The 14,757-nt window shown below is 56.6% G+C and overlaps 1 protein-coding gene across 2 annotated transcripts in view; it reads left to right on the forward strand.

Moving 5' to 3' along the window:
- Window positions 1-14,757, forward strand: part of LOC139239397 (muscarinic acetylcholine receptor M1-like) — a 40,923-nt gene that overhangs the window by 23,142 nt on the left and 3,024 nt on the right. The window lies entirely within an intron of this gene.

Consider the following 14,757-nt stretch of genomic DNA (forward strand, 5'->3'; position numbering starts at 1 on the left):
TCAGTACTGCCCCTCCGACAGTGCGGCGCTCCCTCAGTACTGCCCCTCCGACAGTGCGGCGCTCCCTCAGTACTGCCCCTCCGACAGTGCGGCGCTCCCTCAGTACTGCCCCTCCGACAGTGCGGCGCTCCCTCAGTACTGCCCCTCCGACAGTGCGGCGCTCCCTCAGTACTGCCCCTCCGACAGTGCGGAGCTCCCTCAGTACCGCCCCTCCGACAGTGCGGCGCTCCCTCAGTACTGCCCCTCCGACAGTGCGGCACTCCCTCAGTACTGCCCCTCCGACAGTGCGGCACTCCCTCAGTACTGCCCCTCCGACACTGGTGAAATCAGATGAATATTGGGGGTTAACCCCGCCTCACACCCCACCACGATCTGACCCACTCGCGGAGGATGGTGAGTAAAGTCACTGGAGGATGTGTCATTGTACCTGTCTGACATTCTGCAGCGCCAACAGGAGTCCGGCTGCAGTAACTTCCCAGGAAGTTTGTGAAATGGGCCGCTTGTGTTCGAAGCCTCCTCGGTGAAGGGTATGAGGCGCGGGAGGGGAGGGGAGGGTGAGGGGACGAGATACAGATCACCCCCAGGGTGAAGGGGGCAATGGGTTGACCCAAGATCGCAGCTTGGCTCCGGCCACCCCGTGCCCACCCACTGCCCTCTGCGATGTGTGAGGGACTTCAGATCACAGCTCACCTTAAAGCAAATATTGTCACAGCTTTGCCCAGTAACCGGCTCGTGCAGGTGAGGGAGAGGCTGGTGTTTGTGTTTTAGGTGTGAGGCCAGATATCCGCACTGGATATCTGGCCCTACCCCTTGCACAAACTCCCCGCTCTCGCCATTCTTCCTCCCTACCTTTCCCGAGGAGATCGTCACCAGGGCTGGAGGGGCCCTGGGACCTCAACCCATTCGTGGCTCTGTGGGCAGCTCTCTCTCGCTTCTGTCACAAGGTCGTGGGATCCAGTCCCACTCCAGAGACTCGAGGCCAATAATCCAGGCCGACACTCCCAGTGCCAGTACTGAGGGAGTGCCACAGTGCCGGAGGGGCGGTACTGAGGGAGTGCCGCACTGTCGGAGGGGCAGTACTGAGGGAGTGCCACACTGTCGGAGGGGCAGTACTGAGGGAGTGCCGCACTGTCGGAGGGGCAGTACTGAGGGAGCACCGCACTGTCGGAGGGGCAGTACTGAGGGAGCGCCGCACTGTCGGAGGTGCAGTACTGAGGGAGCCCCACACTGTCGGAGGGGCGGTACTGAAGGAGTGCCGCACTGTCGGAGGTGCCGTCTCTCGGATGAGATGTTAAACCGAGGCCCCGTCTGCCCTCTCGGGTGGATGTAAAAGATCCCGGGGCCACTATTGGAAGAAGAGCAGGGGGAGTTCTCCCCGGTGTCCTGGGGCCAATATTTATCCCTCGACCAACTTCACTAAAACAGATGATCAGGGTCATTATCACATCGCTGTGTGTGGGAGCTTGCTGTGCGCAAATTGGCGTTTCCCACATTACAACAGCGACTACACTCCAAAAGAAAGTACTTCATTGGCTGTGAGGCGCTTTGGGACGAGCCGAGATGGTGGAAGGTGCTGTCGAAATGGGGAGTTTGGTCTTTCCCGTGTGCATTAGTTGGGGTGGAGTGGCAATGGCGGGGGTGGGAGACACGGGTTCGGGCTTGTTTGTGATGCTCCACACAGTCTAATAGCCGCCACTGTCCAGGTTTGCGCAGGTCCGACGGTCAGTCGGATGAGAAGACGGGGGAGGGTTGCAGTCCACGGAGGGACTGTACCTCAGCTGGCGATGGTGGGGCGGGGTGGGGGGGGGAGAGGGGAGGGCAGACAGGGAGGCCGCACAAGAAGTTCAATGATTGGGTATCAATGGTCTTCATAGATAGAGGCATAAAAGCAAGGACGTTATTGCTAAACCCTTTATAAACTCCTGGTTATCCCCAGCTGGAGTATTGTGACCAATTCTGGGCACCGTACTTTAGGGAGGATGTCGAGGCCTTGGAGAGGGTCCAGGGGGAGAGTGACCAGAACGGTCCCGGGGGGGATGAGGGACTTCAGTGAGGTGGGGAGACTGGAGAAGCCGGGGTTGGAGCAGAGAAGGTTAAGGGGGAGATTTGATCGAGGTGTTCACAATCACGGGGGGGTTTGACGGAGTAAATCAGGAGAGACTGATCCCGGGGGCAGGAGGGCCGGTAACCAGAGGGACACGGATTGATGATAATCGGCGATGGAACCAGAGGGGGAGATGAGGAGAATGTTTTTACGCAGCGAGGTGTTGTGATCGGGAACGCGCTGCCTGAAAGGGCGGTGGGAGCAGATTCAATCGTGACTTTCAAACCGGGAATTGGATCAATACTGGGACAGGAGAAATGTGCCCGGGGCTGTGGGGAAAGAGCAGGGGGGGAGTGGGACTGATTGGATCGCTCTGTCACAGAGCCGGCACAGCACGGGCTCGAGGGGCCCAATGGCCTCCTCCTGTGCTGGGTGATTAGATAAGCCGATGTATAAAGCAGCCGAACGATGACCCCCTGACCTACTCACGTACCATCTCCGTCTGAACTCCTACCTGCAAGGATGTGTTGCTCGGGGAGAGCGGGGGGGGGAAAACGATTCTCTGAGGGGTCCGGGGTACCAGGGCCGAAACCGCCACGGATTCTCACCGGGCCCCAGACCAGTTGTCGTGTTGCTCGCTGTGTGAAAACAGGGCAATAAACGGTCGGTCAAACGGTACATTAAGAGTCAACAAAGCAACGACAGATCTAACCCTTTATCCTGTGTGGGCAGCTGATAAACTGTTGCCGTGGAAACACTATATACCTGGCCCAGATCTCCTGTGGTCAAACCACAAGTATTCACATCGGCCTCAATTCTTCGGTCTAATAACTTATTTAACGTTGCACTTCTCTCAAGTGGGAGATTAGAATTGAATATTTCACACGGTTCAGTGCCAGGGCCCACACAACACGGGATAGATACAGAGCAAAGCTCCCTCTGCACTGTCCCATCAAACACTCCCAGGGCAGGTACAGGGGGTTAGATACAGAGTAAAGCTCCCTCTGCACTGTCCCATCAAACACTCCCAGGGCAGGTACAGGGGGTTAGATACAGAGTAAAGCTCCCTCTACACTGTCCCATCAAACACTCCCAGGGCAGGTACAGCACGGGGTTCGATACAGAGTAAAGCTCCCTCTGCACTGTCCCATCAAACACTCCCAGGGCAGGTACAGCACGGGGTTCGATACAGAGTAAAGGTCCTGAAAGGGTGGTAGAGGCAGAAACCCTCATTTAAAATGTCCTTGGATTATGCACCTGAAGTGCCGTAACCTACAGGGCTACGGACCCAGAGCGGGAAAGTGGCATTAGGCTGGGTAGCTCTTGGTCGGCCGGCACGGACACAATGGGCCGAAATGACCTCCTGCCGTGCTGTAAATTTCTATGATTCTGCAATTTTATTAATGTCTTCATCGTAGTCAAGAGTGCGACCTCAAGGGGGAAGACAGGGAGCACGCTGTCAATGTGGTGTCTCCATCACGTCCCCCCATCGAGTGATGGATTGTCAGGAAGAGTAACCTGTTCCTTCGTGTCCTGCCGCTCAGGAAGTGAGACTGTCTGGATATGGTCCTGGGAAGCAGCGATGTGGTAAATGGTACAAGGAGGATTAAATATCGACAGCAGTAGAGTGCTGCCCACAACCTGTTATCTGCCTGCAGACCATGCAGTCGGCTTTATTAGTCCTCATCTCCCACCCCGCCTCCCGTCTCCGACCAGATAGATCCAAATCCCCAACCTCTGCCCCGCTGGGATCTGTTGACGTGGTCAGTCCTGGGGGTGCCTTTATACGCAGGGCAGGAGGGGGCTAACAGGGCAGTGGGAATCACTGCAGGTCCCCACATGTTGATTTAGAGGTCGTGGGTTCGAGTCCCACTCCAGTGACCTTAGTCCCATGATCCTGGCCGACCCTCCCGGTGCCAGTACAGAGGGAGCGCTGCACTGTCGGAGGGGCGGTACTGAGGGAGCGCCGCACTGTCGGAGGGGCAGTACTGAGGGAGTGCCGCACTGTCGGAGGGGCAGTACTGAGGGAGCGCCGCACTGTCGGAGGGGCAGTACTGAGGGAGTGCCGCACTGTCGGAGGGGCAGTACCGAGGGAGTGCCGCACTGTCGGAGGGGTAGTACTGAGGGAGTGCCGCACTGTCGGAGGGGCTGTATTTCGGATGAGACGTTAAACCGAGGCCCCGTCTGCCCTCTTGGGTGGATGTAAAAGATCCCGGGGCCACTATTGGAAGAAGAGCAGGGGGAGTTCTCCCCGGTGTCCTGGGGCCAATATTTATCCCTCGACCAACATCACTAAAACAGATGATCTGGGTCATTATCACATCGCTGTGTGTGGGAGCTTGCTGTGCGCAAATTAGCGTTTCCCACATTACAACAGTGAGCACACTCCAAAAAAAGTGCTTCATTGGCTGTGAAGCGCTTTGGCACATCCTGAGGTGGTGACAGGCGCTATATAGATGCAAGCTCTTTATTCCGTTTCGCCAGGTGGAGGAAGTAACAAATGCAAAGAATCGCTTGATGGAGTGTTGCTAATTGACAGACTGCGCTCTCCAGGGCTGAACTCCACCCTCGATCTCCTGTGGATTGTCTCCAATAAAATCATCTTCAGCCTGCCGGGAAGAATTGATCACCTCTGGTTCCCTGCGCAGAGTGCCAGGGTAACAGCAGCGCTTGATACTAAAACCGGCGTGCAATCGATGGGCTGCTCCTCACACCACAGTAAAGTCTCTGCCTGGGTAACCATGGCCCGTGATTCACCGCGGCCCGGGGCCGAGACAGCACACACAAAGGTCACCCGCTGGTGAACGTCTGTCCCGCAGTCCCGACAATCATTAACCCGGGGCTCACAAGGTCACGCACTCTCTCCCTCGTGTCCGAGTCACAAGGTTGTGGTTCGAGTCCCCACTCCAGACACTCGAGTCCCATAATCCAGGCCAACACTCCCAGTGCTAGTACTGAGGGAGCGCCGCACTGTCGGAGGGGCAGTACTGAGGGAGTGTCGCACTGTCGGAGGGGCAGTACTGAGGGAGCACCGCACTGTCGGAGGGGCAGTACTGAGGGAGTGCCGCACTGTCGGAGGGGCAGTACTGAGGGAGTGCCGCACTGTCGGAGGGGCGGTACTGAGGGAGCGCCGCACTGTCGGAGGGGCGGTACTGAGGGAGCGCCGCACTGTCGGAGGGGCAGTACTGAGGGAGTGCCGTACTGTCGGAGGGGCAGTACTGAGGGAGTGTCGCACTGTCGGAGGGGCAGTACTGAGGGAGCGTCGCACTGTCGGAGGGGCAGTACTGAGGGAGCGCCGCACTGTCGGAGGGGCAGTACTGAGGGAGTGCCGCACTGTCGGAGGGGCAGTACTGAGGGAGCACCGCACTGTCGGAGGGGCAGTACTGAGGGAGCGCTGCACTGTCGGAAGGGCGGTACTGAGGGAGCGCCGCACTGTCGGAGGGGCGGTGCTGAGGGAGTGCCGCACTGTCGGAGGGGCAGTACTGAGGGAGCGCCACACTGTCGGAGGGGCAGTACTGAGGGAGCGCCGCACTGTTGGAGGGGTAGTACTGAGGGAGCGCCGCACTGTCGGAGGGGCAGTACTGAGGGAGCGCTGCACTGTCGGAAGGGCGGTACTGAGGGAGCGCCGCACTGTCGGAGGGGCAGTACTGAGGGAGCGCCGCACTGTCGGAGGGGCAGTACTGAGGGAGCGCCGCACTGTCGGAGGGGCTGCCTTTCGGATGAGACGTTAAACCGAGGCCCCGTCTGCCCTCTCGGGTGGATGTAAAAGATCCACTATTGGAAGAAGAGCAGGGGATTTCTCCCCGGTGTCCTGGGGCCAATATTTATCCCTCGACCAACATCACTAAAACAGATGATCTGGGTCATTATCACATCGCTGTGTGTGGGAGCTTGCTGTGCGCAAATTGGCGTTTCCCACATTACAACAGTGACCGCACTCCAATAGTACTTAATTGGCTGTAAAGCGCTTTGAGACGTCCGGTGGCCTTGAAAGGCGCTATATAAATCCAAGTCTTTCTACTTTTATAAATAGAGACACAGAGTACAAAAGCAAGGACGTTATTGCTAAACCCTTTATAAACTCCTGGTTATCCCCAGCTGGAGTATTGCGGCCAATTCTGGGCACCGTACTTTAGGGAGGATGTGAAGGCCCTGGAGAGGGTCCAGGGGGAGAGTGACCAGAACGGTCCCGGGGGGATGAGGGACTTCAGTGACGTGGGGAGACTGGAGAAGCCGGGGTTGTTCCCCCTGGAGCAGAGAAGGTTAAGGGGGAGATTTGATCGAGGTGTTCACAATCACGGGGGGGGTTCTGACGGAGTAAATCAGGAGAGACTGTTCCCGGGGGGCAGGAGGGCCGGTAACCAGAGGGACACGGATTGATGATAATCGGCGATGGAACCAGAGGGGGAGACGAGGAGAATGTTTTTACGCAGCGAGTTGTTGTGATCGGGAACGCGCTGCCTGAAAGGGCGGTGGGAGCAGATTCAATCGTGACTTTCAAACCGGGAATTGGATCAATACTGGGACAGGAGAAATGTGCCCGGGGCTGTGGGGAAAGAGCAGGGGGGAGTGGGACTGATTGGATCGCTCTGTCACAGAGCCGGCACAGCACGGGCTCGAGGCGCCCAATGGGATCCTCCTGTGCTGGGTGATTGGATTTTGATTGTTCGCCCAGTTTGCTCACAGCAGCGTCCGGGAGATTAATCCTTTAATTCCTGGAGGTGGGAGGTGATGTGAGGAACAGGAATCTGTGCAACCTGCGCTTACTCTGAGACGCACCAGACACTCCCGCTCTGCAAAGCTCACAATCACCAACGTCACACAGCACAAAGGCCAACAGGGATTAAACCACCAGGAGCCAAATGACTGATGATTAAAACCCAAAGTATTTGCTTTCATACTGCACCTTTCCCCGTTCCCAGTGGTCAGCACTCCCTCAGAGTCAGACCTCCGCACCACCCTTCATAGCTAGCAATGCACATGCTTCAAGGTGGGGGGGGAAAGAGAGAGAATGGGTTTTACCCCACCCCCCAGACAATGTGGAATTTTTACGTTACAAATCTTCACCGGCTTTCCAAACTAAAATCATTAAACACATCTCATGTTTCCTCCCCAACAGTTCTCCCTCAGTACCGCCCCTCCGACAGTGCGGCACTCCCTCAGTACTGCCCCTCCGACAGTGCGGCACTCCCTCAGTACCGCCCCTCCGACAGTGCGGCGCTCCCTCAGTACCGCCCCTGTGACAGTGCGGCACTCCCTCAGTACTGCCCCTCCGACAGTGCGGTGCTCCCTCAGTACCGCCCCTGTGACAGTGCGGCACTCCCTCAGTACTGCCCCTGTGACAGTGCGGTGCTCCCTCAGTACTGCCCCTCTGACGGTGCGATGCTCCCTCAGTACTGGCACTGTCAGCCTGAACGATGGGCTCAGGACTGTGGATTCAGATTTGAACGCACGACCTCCTGACTCAGGGTCTCAGTCACGGTGCGGGGGTGGGGGGGTGGAGGGGGGGTCGCGGCTGACGGCAGACTGTGGCTAAGGGCGGACTTGGATTGGAGCGGAGTCAGTGTGGGGGTGAAGGGCTGGCCGGCCAAGGGGAGCAGCGCGACAGAAGTCTGAAGGTGGCACAGAACGCCGTCACGAGTAAATCAGAGATGTTTTGACAACAGTGTCCTCAGGCCCCAGGCTCAAAGACAAAGCCGTGGGGTATTAATACACTCAGGCTCCCGGCCCGTTTACACAGAGATTACATGGACAGTAATGGAACTCTGCCTCTGGGACACCAGCCAAGCAACACAAATACCACGGCCTCCATTCCATACCCAGAACAAAGGTACTCCCATTTCTACACCGCCCCTCAGCACGTGACACAGCACTTCACAGCCAATTAGGTTCTTTTTTTGGAGTGTAGTCCCTGTTGTAATGCAAGAAACGCGGCAGCCAATTTGCGCACAGCAAGCTCCCACACACAGCAATGTGATTATTGCCAGACCAGCTGTTCTATTGAGGGATAAATAATGGCCTCAGGACACCGGGAAGAACTCCCCTGCTCTTCTTCCAATAGTGGCTGTGGGATCTTTTACATCAACCCGAGAGGGCAGACGGGGCCTCGGTTTAACGTCTCATCCCAAAGACGGCAGCTCCGACAGTGCGGCACTCCCTCAGTACTGCCCCTCCGACAGTGCGGCGCTCCCTCAGTACTGCCCCTCCGACAGTGCGGCGCTCCCTCAGTACTGCCCCTCCGACAGTGCGGCACTCCCTCAGTACTGCCCCTCCGACAGTGCGGCGCTCCCTCAGTACTGCCCCTCCGACAGTGCAGCGCTCCCTCAGTACTGCCCCTCCGACAGTGCGGCGCTCCCTCAGTACTGCCCCTCCGACAGTGCAGCGCTCCCTCAGTACTGCCCCTCTGACAGTGCGACACTCCCTCAGTACTGCCCCTCCGACAGTGCGGGGCTCCCTCCGTACTGCCCCTCCGACAGTGAGGCACTCCCTCAGTACTGCCCCTCCGACATTGCGGCACTCCCTCAGTACTGCCCCTCCGACAGTGCGGCACTCCCTCAGTACTGCCCCGCCGACAGTGCGGCACTCCCTCAGTACTGCCCCTCCGACAGTGCGGCACTCCCTCAGTACTGCCCCTCCGACAGTGCGGCGCTCCCTCAGTACTGCCCCTCCGACAGTGCTGCGCTCCCTCAGTACTGCCCCTCTGACAGTGCGACACTCCCTCAGTACTGCCCCTCCGACAGTGCGGCACTCCCTCAGTACTGCCCCTCCGACAGTGCGGCACTCCCTCAGTACTGCCCCTCCGACAGTGCGGCGCTCCCTCAGTACTGCCCCTCCCACAGTGCAGCACTCCCTCAGCACTGCCCCTCCGACAGTGCGGCGCTCCCTCAGTACTGCCCCTCTGACAGCGCAGCGCTCCCTCAGTACTTCACTGGGAGTGTCGGCCTGGATTATCGGCTTAAGTCTCTGGAGTGGGACTCAACCCCACGACCCTGTGACAAGAGGCGAGGGAGGGAGAGCTACCCACTGAGCTAAGGCAAACACCGAGGATTGTATACAGTGGGAGTGAATGGGAAGGGGTTTTATCCATTGGGATTCTGCACAATGGGAGTGAATGGGAAGCAAAAGGTGTAAGAACATAAGAAATAGGAGCAGGAGTCAGCCATACGGCCCCTCGAGCCTGCTCCACCATTTAATACAATCATGGCTGATCCGATCATGGACTCAGCTCCACTTTCCTGCCCGCCCCCCATAACCCCTTATTTCCTTATCGGTTAAGAAACTGTCTATCTCTGTCTTAAATATATTCAATGACCCAGCCTCCACAGCTCTCTGGGGCAGCGAATTCCAAAGATTTACAACCCTCTGAGAGAAGAAATTTCTCCTCATCTCAGTTTTAAATGGGCGGCCCCTTATTCTAAGACCATGCCCCCTAGTTCTAGTCTCCCCCATCAGTGGGAACATCCTCTCTGCATCCACCTTGTCAAGCCCCCTCAGTATCTTATACTTCTGAACTCCATTGAGTAGAGGCCCAACCTACACAACCTTTCCTCATAAGTCAACCCCCTCATCTCTGGTATCAACCGAGTGAACCTTCTCTGAACTGCCTCCAAAGCAAGTATATCCTTTCGTAAATATGGAAACCAAAACTGCACGCAGTACTCCAGGTGTGGCCTTGTCCGCATTATCCCGGACGAGCCCCGCCATCTTTTTCTTCTGGAATTTTTTGAGGATGTAACTAGCAGAGTGGACAAGGGAGAACCAGTGGATGTGGTGTATTTGGACTTTCAAAAGGCTTTTGACAAGGTCCCACACAAGAGATTGGTGTGTAACATTAAAGCACATGGTGTTGGGGTAATGTACTGATGTGGATAGAGAACTGGTTGGCAGACAGGAAGCAGAGAGTCGGGATAAACGAGTCCTTTTCAGATTGGCAGGCAGTGACTAGTGGAATGCCACAGGGCTCTGTGCTGGGACCCCAGCTATTTACAATATACATTAATGATTTGGATGAAGGAATTGAATGTAATATCTCCAAGTTTGCAGATGACACTAAGCTGGGTGGCAGTGTGAGCTGTGAGGAGGATGCTAAGAGGCTGCAGGGTGACTTGGACAGGTTAGGTGAGTGGGCAAATGCATGGCAGATGCAGTATAATGTGGATAAATGTGAGGTTATCCACTTTGGTGGCAAAAACACGAAGGCAGAATATTATCTGAATGGTGGCAGATTAGGAAAAGGGGAGGTGCAACGAGACCTGGGTGTCACGGTTCATCAGTCATTGAAAGTTGGCATGCAGGTACAGCAGGTGGTGAAGGCAAATGGTATGTTGGCCTTTATAGCGAGAGGATTTGAGTATAGGAGCAGGGAGGTCTTTCTGCAGTTGTACAGGGCCTTGGTGAGGCCTCACCTGGAATATTGTGTTCAGTTTTGGTCTCCTAATCTGAGGAAGGACGTTCTTGCTATTGAGGGAGTGCAGCGAAGGTTCACCAGACTGATTCCAGGGATGGCAGGACTGACATATGAGGAGAGACTGGATTAACTGGGCCTTTATACACTGGAGTTTAGAAGGATGAGAGGGGATCTCATAGAAACATATAAAATTCTGACGGGACTGGACAGGTTAGATGCGGGAAGAATGTTCCCGATGTTGGTAAGTCCAGAACCAGGGGACATACTCTTAGGATAAGGGGTAGGCCATTTAAGACTGAGATGAGGAGAAACTTCTTCACTCAGAGAGTTGTTAACCTGTGGAATTCCCTGCCGCAGAGAGTTGTTGAGGCCAGTTCATTGGATATATTCAAGAGGGGGTTAGATGTGGCCCTTACAGTTAAAGGGATCAAGGGGTATGGAGAGAAAGCAGGAAAGGGGAACTGAGGTGAATGATCAGCCATGATCTTATTGAATGGTGGTGCAGGCTCGAAGGGCCGAATGGCCTACTCCTGCACCTATTTTCTATGTTTCTATGTCTCACCAATAACTGTAGCAAGACTTCCCTGCTTTTATACTCCATCCCCTTTGCAATAAAGGCCAAGATACTATTGGCCTTCCTGATCACTTGCTGTACCTGTATACTATACTTTTATGATCCATTCCGTTCTGACTCAATCATGAGTTGAATCATTGAATTTTTTTTTCTGATCATCCTCGAGGATGTTGCCTGGACTGGAGAATTTTAGTGATGAGGAAAGATTGGAGAGGCTGGGGTTGTTTTCTTTGGAACAGAGGAGGCTGAGGGGAGAGCTGATTGAGGTGTATAAAATGATGAGGGGCCTGGATAGAGTGGATAGGACGGACCTGTTTCCCTTGGCAGAGGGGTCAACAACCAGGGGGCATAGATTTAAAGTAATTGGGGGGAGGTTTAAAGGGGAAAGGTTTAAGAACATCAGAAATAGGAGCAGGCGTAGGCCAAAGGGCCCCTCTGGAACTCGCTGCCTGAAAGGGCAGAAACCCTCACCACATTTAAACAGGACTTGGATGTGCACCTGAAGTGCTGTAACCTACAGGGCTACGGACCCAGAGCAGGAAAGTGGGATTAGGCCGGGTAGCTCTTGGTCGGCCGGAGCGGACACGATGGGCCGAAATGGCCTCCTTCCGTGCTGTAAATATCTGTGATTCTATGATCCCGAGAGGGAAGGGAAAGAGACCCAAATTTCACCCCCCCCACCAATCGCTCCCCAGATTGAGCCAGTGAAGTGCTGCAGATAGAAACACTTTGCAATTGTTGATAACATTCCTATAAAAAGCGAGATGGCCGTATATGGGATTGTACACACAGCAGTGTTTCTGTGTGTACCACCCAGCCAACTCTTCCCCCCCCCCACTGGCACCCACAGTGACGGGCGCATCTCCTGACTGAACCCTCCCACGTCACTTCCCGTCGGCGCCAGGGGAGGGGTCAATGGGTAAAAGATGGCAGCTTCCCTCCTGCAGAAGGCCAGCGAGCCGGTTGAGGCGACGTTGAACAAAGCGGTTCCAGCCCACGGTGGGGGCAGATTCGACACGACAGCTCCCTCTGCCCTGCTCAGCATCATTGCCCGTGTGTTCAGTGTGTGTGTGTGTGTGTCACACTGACACAGGACTTTACAGAACAATCCATTCTGCCAGGGAGCCCGTGTAAACTGCAAGGGTTGGAGCAGCTCTACAACTGACTCATCGATATTAACTTGTTGGGTACCGATCGCTCCCATCTCACGCCCGCCTTCAAACCCCCGCGCGGCCCGGTATGGACATCCCCCCCGTATATCGTCCCCCACCCCTCCGTATATCCCCACCCCCCGTATATCGTCCCTCCCTCTCTCTCTCACCCCCCCCCCCGTATATTGTTCCCCCCCCGTATATTGTTCCCCCCCGTCCTCTCCCCACCCCTCCGTATATCCCCACCCCCCGTATATCGTCCCCCACCCCTCCGTATATACCCACCCCCCGTATATCGTCCCCCACCCCTCCGTATATCCCCACCCCTCCGTATATCCCCACCCCCCATATATCGTCCCCCACCCCTCCGTATATCCCCACCCCCCGTATATCGTCCCCCACCCCTCCGTATATCCCCACCCCCCGTATATCGTCCCTCCCTCTCTCTCTCACCCCCCCCCCCGTATATTGTTCCCCCCCGTCCTCTCCCCACCCCTCCGTATATCCCCACCCCCCGTATATCGTCCCTCCCTCTCACCCCCCCCCGTATATTGTTCCACCCCCGTCCTCTCCCCACCCCTCCATATATCCCCCCCCCCTTATTTCGTCCCCTCCTCCCCGTACATCGTCCCTCCCTCCCCCTCCCCCTCCTCCATATATCATTCCACCCCCCCTCCGAGCATCGTTTCTAGCCCAGGCAGGCTCACACACCCTCTACATACAGGTTACCTCTGCGCTCGACTCCACCAATAGTCACCATCCATTTGGCCCCCTCCCCGCGGGCAGCCCTACCTCTCCCTTCCCCCCCTCGGGCAACCTGCCTCATATACTCGACCCCTCCCTCGGGCAGCCCTGCCTCTCTCTCTCTCTCCTCGGGGCACCCCCTCCTCCCGAGTGCCGACAGAGTCCAGTTTCAATCCCGGGGCGGTGCTGCAGTTAGCCAATCCCATTTGGCCGGGATGCGACACTGGGATTGGGGAGCTGGGGGGGGAAGGAGTGGCGGAGGGGAGAGGGAATCAGCCCGGGATCCTGTCCTGTCTCTCTCCTGCTGCAGCGCGCACCAACAGCAAGATCAGGTTGAACTGCGATGCCCTACATGGTCAAATAGTGGGCCAAAATGACATTCCGTGTGTGATGCTGGACGTGTGGCCTCCTACCCCTGCAGACACACCCCGAGACAGCCAGTGTTTCCAGGAGAGAGCGGAAAAGTGGGTAAAAATCTGATTGGTGGTCCTTACAACCAGACATTTAAAAAAATAACATGATTCAAAGTGGACCAGCTGGTATGGCCAACAATGAAATGGTTACCGAACTGGACTGGAAACCCATCAATCAGGAAGGAGTTCTTGTACAATCGACCCAACCTTTCAAAACAAATAAACATAGTAACAGCTGAATACCTATTAAAAACTGCTCGCAATGTGGAAGGAGAGAAACAAATATCGCTCATTGCTTCACACCGAGCAGTACCCGGGCCTACACTCCACCTGCTGGCCAGCCTCAGCATCACAGCCCCCCAGAAATGAATAAATTGCTTGTTACGTGCATTTCTATAGCGCCTTTCACCACCTCAGGACATCCCAACCAGCTTCACAGCCAATTAAGTCGTTTCGGAGCATAATCACTGTTGTAATGCAGCGAAACGCGGCAGCCAATTTGCGCACAGCAAGCTCTCACAATGTGATTAATAATGTCTTTCAGTGATGTTAGTTGATGGTGCGGGGCTCCCTCAGTACTGTCCCTCCGACAGTGCGGCACTCCCTCAGTACTGCCCCTCCGACAGTGCGGCACTCCCTCAGCACTGCCCCTCCGACAGTGCGGCGCTCCCTCAGCACTGCCCCTCCGACAGTGCGGCGCTCCCTCAGTACTGCCCCTCCGACAGTGCAGCGCTCCCTCAGTACCGGCCCTCCGACAGTGCGGCGTTCCCTCAGTACCGCCCCTCCGACAGTGCGGCGCTCCCTCAGTACTGTCCCTCCGACAGTGCGGCACTCCCTCAGTACCGGCCCTCCGACAGTGCGGTGTTCCCTCAGTACTGTCCCTCCGACAGTGCAGCGCTCCCTCAGTACCGGCCCTCCGACAGTGCGGCGTTCCCTCAGTACCGGCCCTCCGACAGTGCGGTGTTCCCTCAGTACTGTCCCTCCGACAGTGCGGCACTCCCTCAGTACTGCCCCTCCGACAGTGCGGCACTCCCTCAGTACTGCCCCTCCGACAGTGCGGCGCTCCCTCAGTACTGCCCCTCCGACAGTGCGGCGCTCCCTCAGTACTGCCCCTCCGACAGTGCGGCGCTCCCTCAGTACCGCCCCTCCGACAGTGCGGCGCTCCCTCAGTACTGCCCCTCCGACAGTGCGGCACTCCCTCAGTACTGCCCCTCCGACAGTACGGCACTCCCTCAGTACCGCCCCTCCGACAGTGTGGCACTCCCTCAGTACTGCCCCTCCGACAGTGCGGCACTCCCTCATTACTGCCCCTCCGACAGTGCGGCGCTCCCTCAGTACTGCCCCTCCGACAGTGCGGCACTCCCTCAGTACCGCCCCTCCGACAGTGCGGCGCTCCCTCAGTACTGCCCCTCCGACAGTGCGGC

The sequence above is a fragment of the Pristiophorus japonicus genome, chromosome 27, assembly GCF_044704955.1.
Source record: "Pristiophorus japonicus isolate sPriJap1 chromosome 27, sPriJap1.hap1, whole genome shotgun sequence".
Classification (NCBI taxonomy): domain Eukaryota; kingdom Metazoa; phylum Chordata; class Chondrichthyes; family Pristiophoridae; genus Pristiophorus; species Pristiophorus japonicus.